Source organism: Durio zibethinus, chromosome 4, assembly GCF_047325235.1.
Source record: "Durio zibethinus cultivar Kanyao isolate XHJ-2024 chromosome 4, ASM4732523v1, whole genome shotgun sequence".
Classification (NCBI taxonomy): Eukaryota; Viridiplantae; Streptophyta; class Magnoliopsida; order Malvales; family Malvaceae; genus Durio; species Durio zibethinus.
In genome coordinates, this window is record NC_143165.1 from 32,931,223 (window position 1) to 32,944,671 (window position 13,449).

Genomic DNA, 13,449 nt, shown 5'->3' on the forward strand with positions numbered 1-13,449 from the left:
TTATTATTTAAAGCACGATTACAATCCCTCCAACATCTAGGCAAGAAAATTTTCATTGTTACTAGTTCATCTTATAATTATTTTATATATATTATTATCATTTTATATATTTTATTATTATTATTTATTTATTTTTATTTAATACCTGGGTTATTATTATAAAAAAAAAAAAACTAAGTTTTGAAATCATTTTTACTAATGTTGTTATTATCATTATCATTATTATTATTATTATCATTATCATTATTATTATTATTATTATAAAAATATTATTTTGATAAAGTCTAAAAATTTTCATGCATGCATAAATAACAATAATTAAACTAAAAATAATATAAATAATATACATATATACAAAATCAAAATCAAAATAAAAAATAAAAAAATTACCTGAACCAGACCGATCAATGGTCTAGTCAACGGTTGGTTTGGTTGGTCAAAAACTTCGACGATTCAAACTGGTTCGCTGACGGCTCGTTTGGATCGGTTGAAGGCTGGTTGAAATCGGTTGGTAGGTCGATTTGCACGGATCTCGGGTCAGGTCACGGGCACGCACGGATCTTTCCTATGCTTAAAACGGTGTTATTTTACTTCTTTGTTTTTCTATATAAAGTCAACTTTGTTTTAGCTGATTTAACCCTTCCTCCCAAAAAAAAAATTTTAGCTTCAAAAATTCTCTTTAGCTTAGTTGGAGTCTAGTGCCATACTACCGCGTCAGTCGTCTATTAAGTCATCACCGGTGGCCGCTATCGGTGGTCGCTGGTGATCAAAAAATATAAAAAAAACCTCAAGAGATTCTCCTTGACCTGATCTTTTCATATCCGATCTTCTTTCCACTAGAAACAGGCCCGATCGTAGTAGATCTAACTTTGAAGTTTTCGTCTCTTTTTTTTTATTTTTTTTGTTTAAAAGAAGCTGATGATGGATCTTTTGCTTATTTGCAAGGGGCTTTGACGCTGAGGTTCCTCTTTACGGGGAACACTGTGTTGCCTTTTTTTTATTGGTTTTCTGTATATATTTTTTGGTCAGCTTTCTGTTTGGGTTAGAGGGTTTAGGAGATTTAGAGTTTCGGGTTGTGGGAAGGCTTGGGATTTTTTGGGTGTGGACAAACTAGGGTTTCTAGGTGCCTGAAGATGTCTCCAAAAAAAAAGGCTGGAAAGGGATGAAGCTGGGTTCTTTATAGTGTTGGGTCTGTGTTCAGGATAATGAGTGGTCTAAGGGTTGTAGGGGGTGGCCATAGGAGCAACTGTAGAGGTGGCTATAGGGCTCTGGTGAAAAAGGTGGTTAGTCTGGGGTTCATGACGATGGTCACAATAGTGACTGAATAGGCTGGTAGCAAGGCGACTGGATAGGTTGGTGTCGTGTATGGTACCATGCCTATCCCCGTCCTATCCATCTTTTTTCTTTTTTCTACTGTTATTTTTTTAATTTTTTTTGTTTGTTTTGTTTTATTTTTTTTGTTTGTGTTTAATTAATAAATTAATATTAATGTAAAATGAAATAAAATAAAATAAATAAAAGATAAATGGGCTTTGGCTTAAAGAACGAAATTGGGTTACGGGCCTGGTTGAATCGAATTGGGCTTAAAACCCAGTTGAATCAAAATTGAGCCTGAAACCCAGTTGAGTCAAAATCAGGCTTGAAGCCCAGTTGAATTAGAATCAGGCCTGGGTCTGAAAATCCAATACACACGATGAATTTTAAATCGAGATTCAACTAAAAATTGAACAAATTTGATGTCTACAGCTGTCCCTCTTTGTACATTACTGAGAATCAGTAATAGGGCAAAGATAAAGACGTCAATTTTATCCGAAACTAACTTAAAGATTTAAAAAAAAATTTATCTTGTTTGTTATTTGTTTTTTTTTTTGTTTTGTTATCGCAAGTTAGAAAGTAAAGACGATCGAGATTAAACTGCGAGTTGATGGATACAAGATTGAGATTGAATCAAAACTCAAAAAATAAAAACGATTGGGATTAAATCGCGAGTTGGAGAATAACGAGACTAAGATTGAATCGCAAGTCATAAAATAAAGATGACCCAGATTAAACCACGAGTCAAAGAATAGCGAGACTAGGATTAACGAGACTAGGATTGAACCACAAGTCATAAAATAAAAACAACGACTAGGATTAAACCGTGAGTTAGAGAATAATGAGACTAGGATTGAATCACAAGTCATAAAATAAAAATGACTATGATCGAATCACAAGTCAAATAAAGAGATCGGAATTAAACTGTGAGTCAAAAAATAAAGAGATCGGGATTAAATTGGGGTTGAAAAAATGTCGACTGAGATTAAACCACAAGTTAAAAAATAAAGACGACTGGGATTAAATCGCAAGTAAAAAATAAAGATGATTGGGATCGAACCACAAGTTAAAAATAAAGATGACTGGGATTGAACTGTGAATCAAAAAATAAAGAGATCGGGACTAAATTGGGGTCAAAACAATGACGACTAGGATTTAACCACAAGTCAAAAAATAAAGACGACTAAGATTAAATCAGAAGTAAAAAATAAAGATGATTGGGATTGAACAGCGAGTTAAAAATAAAAACGATTGGGATTGAACCGCAAGTTAGAAAATAAAGAGACCAAGATTAAACAGCGAGTCAAAAGAACAATGACTGGGATTGAATCACGATTCAAAAAATAAGGAGACTGAAATTGAACTACGAGTCAAAGAATAACAAGATCGGGATTAAACTGCGAGTCAAAAAATAATGAAATCAAAATTGAATCGCGAGTCAAAGAACAATAAGATCAGGATTACACTACGAGTCAGAAAATAATAAAACCAAGATTAAACCACGAGTCAAAGAATAACAACGATCGAGATTAAACCACGATTTAAAATTAAAGAGATTGGGATTGAACCACGAGTCAAAAAAGATTATCGAGATTGAATCACAAGTCAAAAAATAATAGAAATCGGGATTAAACTGTAAATCAAGATAATAAATGTGACCAAGACTGAGCTGTGAGTTGAAAAATAAGGGATTGGGTTCTTTATAAATCGATAGTTTTGATTTTAAGAATCGTGCTAGAGGTAACATATCACCTTCAAGGCCATCATATTTGTTTTGAAAAAAGACAAATGTTGATTCCTTCTGATGTCTCATAACGAAACTTTTTATGCAACTTATCAAGAGGTATGTGATGTATGCAATGATTATGATGAATGAAAAGACAAAGATGCAATCAACGAATTATATCATGCTTTTTCATCCAAGTCAATTCAACTTTTTGGTTCAATTCTTTCTAACTTTAAAAGCTACTTCCAGTAGTCTCGTCCTTTTAAATCTTTCGATTTTGGTCCAAAAATCTGTCTTCTTATGGACCTATTTGGCTTTTAGTTGCTCTAAAATATTTTTTTTTGAATTCTTTCTTTATCTCTTCTCTCATTTTGTTTTTAGTGACCAATCAATTTCATTTCATTTTTTCTAACCCCGTATTGTTATTTTCGTTATCCTTATATTGCATTCTCTTTTTGAGCTATGCATTGGTCTATTATAAACTTTATCAATCATTATCTTAATTTTAAATAACAAATGCAATGATTTTAAGTTCAAGGTTGGGTATGAAACACAGTCAGTAATAGGGTATTTTAGGTTTAGAAAGATAAAGATAAGTTTTACAAGGACACAAAGAATAGTTAATTCAAAAGTATTTCAAGAATCAAATATCAATTCTCTAGATAATGAACATTTGAATGACCTTGAACTACTCCAACCAGGTCTTTTCCTAAAAACTTGTTACATTTACGATCTTGTCATGTTTGATTTCATATAACCAATCTTTGCCCCATATCTGCAACTAATGAGAACTTGCCCCTAAAAGTCATCTCTCTTAATTTTGGCATCGATTCGTCCAGTTGATGCCACTCTTTCGTTCTTTGAAGAATTTTCTCTGAGCTCCACCTTCATTCAAGTTACCTTTCAGGTTTTCAGCTTAAATGACCCCCTTTTTGTTCAAACCACCCTTTTTGGGTTTTCAGTCGAATCATCTTTTTTTTTTTTTGTATTTTTTCATTTTTTTAAGCAAAATAATTCTTGATAATATCTAAATTTACAGGATTTGATAATTCATCACCATCCATTTCTGCTAGGATTAGAGCTTCACTTAAGAATACCTTTTTTATCACATATGAACCTTTATAATTAGGCATCCATTTTCCTTTATTGTCATGTTGATATGGCAAAATCCTTTTCAAAACCAATTCGCCCTCACGAAAGCATCGAGGTTGTATCTTCTTGTCATGTGCTCACATGATTCTTCTTTGGTACATTTACCTATGACTGAGTGTCGAGAACCTTTTCTCTTAAATAAGATTCAGTTGCTCAAAATGATCTCAAACTAAATCTATTTCATCCAATTTTGCCTCAATTAAAACTCTCAACGAAGGAATTTCCACTTTGATTGATAGTACAACCTCCATCCCATACACTAACGAAAATAGGGTGGCCCCTGTAGAGGTTCGAATTGATGTTTTATAGGCAAGTAGGGCAAAAGGTAACTTTTCGTGCCAGTCTCTATATGTATCAGTCATTTTCCCAATATTCTTTTGATGTTCTTATTCGCAGCTTCCATTGCACCATTCATTTTTAGGTGATATAGTGTTGAATGATGATGCGTGATATTAAACTGTGCACATAATTTTTTCATCAATTTATTATTTAAGTTGCTAGCATTATATGAGATGATCTTTTTCGGGAGCTCATACTGGCATATTATCTTTTTTTTTATGAATCTACACACTACTAATCGAGTAATACTAGCATACAAAGCTGCTTCTGCCTATTTGGTGAAGTAATCGATTATCACAAAAATAAAATAATGCCCATTTGAAGCTTTTAGAGTAATGGGTCCGATCACATCCATTCCCCACATAGAGAAGGGCCATGGTGGTGCCAAGACATACAATGGGATAGGAAGGGAATGAATTTTATCTATATAAATTTGACATTTATGGCACTTTCTAGCATAATTAATGCAATTATTTTCCATTGTAGACTAGTAGTAACCTACTCTCATAATCTGTTTGGCCATCATAAGTCCATTAGCATGTGTTCCATAAATTTTTTCATGTATTTCTTCAAGTATTCTTTTTGCTTCAATAGCATCTACACACCTCAGCAATATTTGATCTCAGCTCTTTTTATACAAGATTTCTTTATCAAGCACAAACCCTACTGCTAATCTTTGGATGATTCTTTTATCATTTTTTAAGGCTTGCTCAAGGTAGTTTTGGCACTTGATATACTGTATAATGTCATAGTACCACGATTGTCGATCTACCTTTTCTTCTATGTTCAAATAGTGGGTTGGTGAATCTTTCATTTGTACTCTGATGGTCTGGATTCTCGTACTATCATTTAACTTGAACATTACTGCTAAAGTAGCTAAGGCATCAGCAATCTAAATTTCTTCTTGAGGGACATGCTGAAATTGGATCTTTTTAAACTATTTTATCAAGCTAGTTATGTGCCTTTGCTATAACACTAATTTTAGGTCCCTAATTTCTCATTCACCTTTTAGTTGATAAATTACCAAGGTTAAATCCCTATATACTTTTAGTGTTTCAATCTTCTTTTCAATGGTCATTTGTAATCCCATGACACATGCTTCATATTCAACAACATTATTTGTGCAATTGAAATCTAACCTCGCAGTACAAGGGTAATAATTTCCTTATAGGGATATTAGCACTGCCCCAATGCTATGCCCTATTATATTGGATGTCCCATCAAAAAACATCTTTCATACTTTTTTATAGGCTTTTTATCTTTATTTTACAATATCATCATCAAGTTTTCATTTGAAAAGTCAAACTTCATAGGCTTGTAATCTTCTGTGGTTCAATCAGCAAAAAAATCAACTATTACACTTTTTTTATGGATTTTTATGTTACATACACAACATCATATTTCGAGAGCATGACCTACCATGCTATCCTGCCAAATGGAGATGGTTTCTCAAAAATGTACTTGAGAGGATCCAACTTCGATATCAGTCAAGTCGTATGATAGAGTATGTACTGCCTGAGTCTACGAGTAGTCCAAGCTAAGGCACAATATATTTTTTCTATTTAAGGATACTTGGCCTTATACTTTGTAAACTTTTTACTCAAATAGTAGATAGCATGCTCTTTCTTGCTAGTTTCATCTATTTGCCACAATACACATCCCATTGATTTTTTTTTGCACAGTTAGATATAAAAACAATGGCCTTCCTACAACTAGTGATACTAACATTGGTGGGCTTATCAAATACTCTTTAATCTTTTCAAAGGCATTTTGGCATTCTTCGTCCTATTCACCAGGATTATTTTTACAAAGCAACCTAAAGATTGGATCGTATTTCGAGGTGAGTTAAGATATGAAGCAAGAAATATAATTCAATCCTCTCAAAAAATCTCCATTTTTTTCATGTACGTGGTGCTGACAATTCTTGAATGGCTTAAATCTTATCAGAGTCTACTTTATATCTCTTTCACTAACTATAAACCCTAGTAACTTTTCAGATTTAACCCCAAAGGTGCATTTGACTGGATTCAACTTGAGCTAATATCTTCGTAACCTTTCAAAGAGCTTTTTGATATTAACAACACGATATTCACTTTCTTAAAACTTAGCTATCATATCATCGATATATACTTCTATCTCTTTGTGTATCATATCATGAAAAATAGTGACCATCACCTTTTGATATGTGACACTAGCATTTTTTAGCCCGAAAGGCATTATCTTATAGCAAAATGTACCCTAGATTATCATAAATGTAGTTTTTTTCATATCTTCACAAGTCATTTTAATTTGATTATAGCCAAAGAATCCAACCATGAATGAAAAGGTAGAGTGTTTAGCAGTATTATCTATAAGGGTATCAATATGCAGTAATAAAAAATTATCTTTTAGGCTGGCCCTATTTAAATCTCGATAGTCCACGTACATTCTAACTTTTCCATCTTTCTTAAGAGCTGGGACTATATTAGCTACCCATTTCGGGTCTTGGCTACTTTTAAAAAACTAGTGTCAAATTGCTCTTTTACTTCTTCTTTTATCTTCAGTAACATTTTTGACTTCATGCATCTCAACTTTTGCTATATCAGTCGACACTCTAGTTTTAAAGGTAATCTATGCTCAACCACCTCCGTGCTAAGTCCAGACATATCCTAATAGGACCATGCAAATACATCCATATATTATTGTAGCAAGTTCACCAATTTTTGTTTCTTAATCGATGATAATGAAGTACCGATCCTAACTTCCTTCTTATTCTCACCATCTCTAAAATTCAACAAGTTAGTTGATTCCTGATGGGGTTTTATAATTTTTTCTCTTGCTCCATCCATTTCAAAAAATCATGAGGTAAATCATAGTCTTCTAAATCAACATCATTATCAAACTTGCTAATGTGAATCAAATTTTTAAAATCAAACCCGATGTTATTGTCTTGGTCATCCATAATGTTCATTATTAGAAAACCTAAAAATGGGTATAATCACAAAGAATTATATATATTGATCTTGGTAGAGACAAGAAGGATAGCAATGAAAAAAAAATAAAAAATAAAGAACATGGTATACGTGAAATGTATCACATTTATCATTTTATTAAGACAATGAAAATAAGCCCATACATTTAACCTCTGCATATTCTTGGACAGAAGCAATTGAAAAATTTAGGTTAAAAAAGTTTAGGGATAACAAAAATGGTACACCATCTCGGGTCTCTTAACCTAAAAAGGAAAAAAAATCTCTTAATCTTGCTTGACTCTTTCATATGTTCCAATTTGAACTCAAGAAAAAGTTTTTTCCAATCCTATTATTGGTTCCCCTTATTCAACCTCCGTTGATATAAGATAGATATGCCCACCTGAATGGAATGTTTTGTACAAATATAGGAAAACCTTTTTTTTATCAATCGAATCTTACCTTTTGAAGCGTGTCATTCTCCTTTCTTTCTTTTACAACATTATGTTTTTTCTATCAGTAGTCGTAGGCTTATAGCCTAACTCTCATCTTTTTTTATTTTCAACTAAGCATGGTGCTCTTACAATTCCTTGTAAAGCTTTTCCTAAGCCTTGCTCAGCTTGCCAACCCTTTCCAACAATCTGTTTGATCACTATGTATGTAGTTCTAACAATCAAAAGATCGATATCTTTGACCCCTCTCTGACATAAATGGCTTTTGCTACCTCAAAAGCTTTAAATGAGCATTCGATTACTTTTTCTGCAACCTTAACGTAAGGAGTAGTTAAAGTTTTTATCACTAATAAATCCTTCTCACCATCTATACAGACTTATCTTATTTTCATGATAAACTTTACATTCTGGTATAGAGATAAAGGTATAACTTTGATCATATAAATATAAAGTCTTTCAAGTAGACAACTATATGTAAGAATTATATCCATCACTTGAAATAAAACATTGAAGGTATAAAGGTCGATCTGTAACTGAATTTTTATATCACCGATTACCTCTCTTCATGCTCCATCAAACGTTCTTACAATCATGTGACTATTTCTCATGTGAGAAAGGTCTACCAAAAGTCTTGTCAATATCATTAGAGGCATGACATTAATAGACAACCCCCCATTGTCAATCAGCACTTTGACCATAGTGTGGGTTTTACACTTGATAGTAATGTGTAAAGCTTTAACACCACATCGCCCTTTTGGGGGTATTTCCTCATCATTAAATGTGATAAAATTTGAGACTATAATATTTTTGACTATATGATCTACATTCTCAACAGAAATATTATACTCGACATAAGCTTGGTTGATCACTTTCAGCAAAACATTCCTATGTGACTTAGAATTCAACAGTAGTGACAATAAAAAAATACGAGCTGACAGTTGTTCAGCTAGTCGACCACACTATACTCACTACACTTAATGATCTTTAAAAACTCATAAGCTTTTTTCTCTGACACCGGTTTGTTAATCTGCACTTCTGAGCTGACCATTGGCTGAAAATCTTGACTTTTCCTTATGTCTTCTTCTCTTATTTTACTTTTTTCTTTTTTGGTCCTTTCTGACATTTCGAGAGTGTAAATCCAACCACTTCAAGTCATTCCTCTTATTCATGTTATGTTGGTAGTATTCCCCATACCTGGATCATTCGAGGTCATATCGAGCCCTCGCATTACAACATCATAGTCGTACTTTCATGAAACTGCTTTATCAGTCTGATAAAAGAATGGGCTAAGGACATAAATAGTCATTGGTGTCCTGGAAGAGGAAATGGCTTTCTCAACTACAGGCTCTGATTTTTCATCATAGTAAATAGTGAAAGGTTTGAGAGTAAAAGACTCGTTAAGATGCTTATTACCTACTGTATTCACACTGCTTTCATCACATTCATCATAAAACTTAATGATGGCCTCATCCATCAAGCTCTGCAATGATTGTCTAAAGGCTTCATAATCTTGGATCAAATGTCCAACCGTTCTTTTATGGTACTTGTAAAAATGGTCGAGATTTTTATAACTTCCATTATTATCCAAAGATTACAATTGAATTATGCCTGTCTCACATAAATAGTCATACACCTATTCAAAAAGGGTTTTTACTTCATCCACACATATACAACTTTTAGTATAGTGTCATGTAACACCATAATGATAATTGCACTTAAAGTTAGGATCATACAAACTCAAGTAAGGTGGTTTTACTAGTTTCACATAAAAATGAGCGATAAGGTGGCCTTTCACCAACTAAGGGTACAAATTAGTGTAAGACATGATAATTGGATCAAAATGAGGACTTTCTCGATTACTATTATTTTACGGGTTTCTTTGATTATTGTTTTGGTGGGTTGGTTGGGCGAATGGTCGGGTTGGAGGTGCGAATGTGTAATTAGATTATTGAAGGCTAAATCTTGAATTGTACGATGATTGTTGGGGTGCTCGGTAATAATATGGTTACTGAAAAATTTGGTTGGTAGTAAGGTAATAGAGAGGGTATGGTGGGTTTGGATTATACGAGATAAAAGGACAGTGTGAAAAATTTTTGTAAGTGATAGCATGTGTCTCCTATTTTTTCTTTTTTGAATTTGCTATCTTCTTTTTATGCCTTTCAATTTTACCACATTTGATGGCGTTCTCTATCATTTCTCCTGAGATTACAATATCAAAGAAGTTTTTTTTGGCATTTTCCACCAATTCAGTGTGTTGATAAATAACACAGTTATCTCATTTTCTGTCAATGGTAGTTGAACATGAGCTACCACATCTCTCCACCAATGCACATATTCCTTAAAGGTTCTATTGATTTCTTCTTCATATTTTGTAATGACAGCCTATTAGGGGTCGTATCAAAGACATGCTTATATTGGGCAATGAAAGTATTAACCAGATCTTTTCACAAATAGATTCAACTTCGATCTAGCTGCACATACCATCTTGCTGCCAATCCAGTTAAACTATTTTAAAAATAATGTATTAAGAGTTTGTCATTTTGGGTATAACCCGTCATCTTTCGATAAAACATGATAATATGAGTAAATGACATTTTGTTTCATTGTATTTCTTAAGATTTAAGGTTTTAAATTTGGTCGAGATAACTAAGTCAAGTACCAAGCTCAACTCATTAGCGTTAACAACTCCATAAATATCATTATTTTTTATTGCTTTGAGCCTTTTTTCAAGTCGATCATACTTGTTTCATATTTTTGAGTTTATAACAGGCTCTTACATTTCACGAGACTTTTTTTATTCAACTGGGTCATCAAAATTTGGTACCATAGTGGGGTCAGTTGGAATAGATCCTATATTAGCATTCAAGTGGATCGATTGTTGATTAGTAAATGATTGACATATAGGTATAGTTGTACACTTGATGGCCATATGTGTATACCACAAAGAGCTTAAACTTGGGCTTGATGTGGAATGAATCCTGATGGGTATAATGGTTCCTTCGTATTAACTTCTTCCCTTGTCCTTGATGCACCGGTAACTTCTTTACATTTCAATGAACTAGACAGTAATTGTCTTAATTTAGCTATCTGTGCTTCGATACTTTGCTGTATCTCTATCACTATTTCTCTTATTTTCTCTTGTGCCCTTTCGACTCTCTCAAATTTGGCTACGTTCTCTTCTTCCATAACTCGAGCTTGAGAACGAGTATTATATCTATGTGAGATTGTCTGACTTAGATTTTTTGACTTTGCTATCCTTGAACTTTAGTTTATTAACTATGAATTAGATCGTATGATATAATATCAATGTTTATTATTGTTAGCATTTACCTTTATTAAAATGCATTCATGAAATAAATGTAATGCAAATTAAGGCATTGCTTTGGATCAATCAAAACAAAAAAAAACTTTCATTAATCATGGGAATCCTTATACATTATCCGATCATCTTTACATTAAAATCATAAAAATATTTGATTTGAGCATATTGCTATCTAGCTTCACATAAAAAGTTCAATCATCTCTGATTGTGGTCTTGGGTCGATACAATCTCTACTTTCCAGTGCTTTCACCTTTTGGACCATATAGCCTACTTTTCGGACAATCTTATAAATTTGAGCGATTAAATGTTCTATGTATTATTGTCTCTCTAAGCTTTAAGCTCTCTATATTTTTTGAACATCTACTTCCATGTTACAAATGCAATCCCAATACTCATCTCTTACCATTCAGTCAAAATCTTATCTATATGATTCTGATTACTTCTTAACTGAAGCTTCAAACTCATTAATTCCTGTTTTAAAGCTTTTTTCTCATTTTACAAATTGGAGTTCCTATTCTGTTCTTTTTTTTGTTCAGCCTTTAGCATCTCATTTTCTTTTTGGCATCTCACTACCTTTTTAGAAGTTCCTGAAAGTTTTTTTTTCATTCATGCTGTTCTTTAGTGAGTGTAAAGATCATTTTTTTATTTTTTTTAGCTCTATTTTTCTAATACTCCATTATCTCTCTTAATTCTTTCGTATCTTTTTTGGATCCCTTTAAAGGTTTACTGTCCAATCTCAATTTCTTATTTTCTTGATGCAGATTTTACAGATCTTCTTTCAATACCTTTCATTCTTTGATCAACTTCTATACTGCATCATCTTTTATCATCAAATCATATCTTAGTTGGTTGACCTAATCCATCATGACCATCTTTTCTTTCTCTAACTTTTTTTTTCTATCTCAAACTCTCGTTGAGCAATCTTAAAAGTCAACAGTACTGGCCCTAAAATAGGAGTTGGTAATTTTTTTGAAACATCGACTAGTAGAGGCCTAATTTCGTTAACTTTTTTCATTATCCATGCATGGTAACCTTTCGTAACATTATCCGTAAATCTAACTGGGCTCATTCAGTTGACCTGCTTCCATGCTTTGATGATTTCATGAACCTTTTTCACATAATCGAGTGTCTCTAATCAAATTTGAATGAACTGAGTCTATGAGTCATAGGGATGAACTATCATGAATCATATTGTCTTTGAATCATAAGAAGTGCATAACTCACTACCTCTCATATTTCTAATAAAAGTACCTATGACTCGTTTTCACAATTATACAAGATGGTCATAAGAAGCATCAATGGTGCCTTCCATGTTACATCCTCACTAGTGAGCTCCAGAAAGAACGACATCCACTAACCTTTTGTCTAATCCTTATTCCATTCTTTGGCAACAAACTCCTTGATGAGAATAAAATGAATGAAGAATGGCCGAAACGATATCTTTTTTTTCCTAAAAATGACTTCTAAGCCAAAAAAAAAGTAGCTAAACATATCCTATAAATCACCCATCACCCTTCCTTCAACAAAAATTAAGTGATCTAATATTCTCTGCCAAAATAGTCGATGAAAGATTTATACATTTATCCAATTATCCAATGCTTAAAAAAATCAACCACTAATACTTTTATATGTCCTAAAACCTTAGGGAATATCATCAATCCATACACAGCTAAAGCAAATACATCCAACCCCTTATTAGTATCATATACTTTTTTATATGTTCAAAAAGAAAAGTTGATGGAACAGTCTTAACCCTATTCTTTTCTTTCTTATGTTTGTCTATCTCTTTGACCTTTATTTGCATAATCTTGGCTAATTTCTTTCTATATCCAGTAGTTTTCTACTCTTTCCCATAGATCTTATCTTGATTGGTAAACTCTATTCGAAGTAAAGATGAATATTCTTTAATTGTAGGAGTCAAGTCTTCTTGGTTGAACATAAAAACATCAATAAGATAGATCCCAAAATTGTACTGTTGCCCTAGTCAGCTGTTCATCAATCTTTACCGATATAAGTAGTGCCACATCCTCATATTTCTTGAAAAAAGATTCCTTTCTCGTTGTTTCCCATTATTTCCAGATAGCTTCTAATTTTGATATATCATTTTGATTAAGATCTACATACACTGACTGTGGTAGTATCGATATATGACCAACTATTAAGTAGTCTCTTTCTTTCTCCTGAGTACTTTTTGAT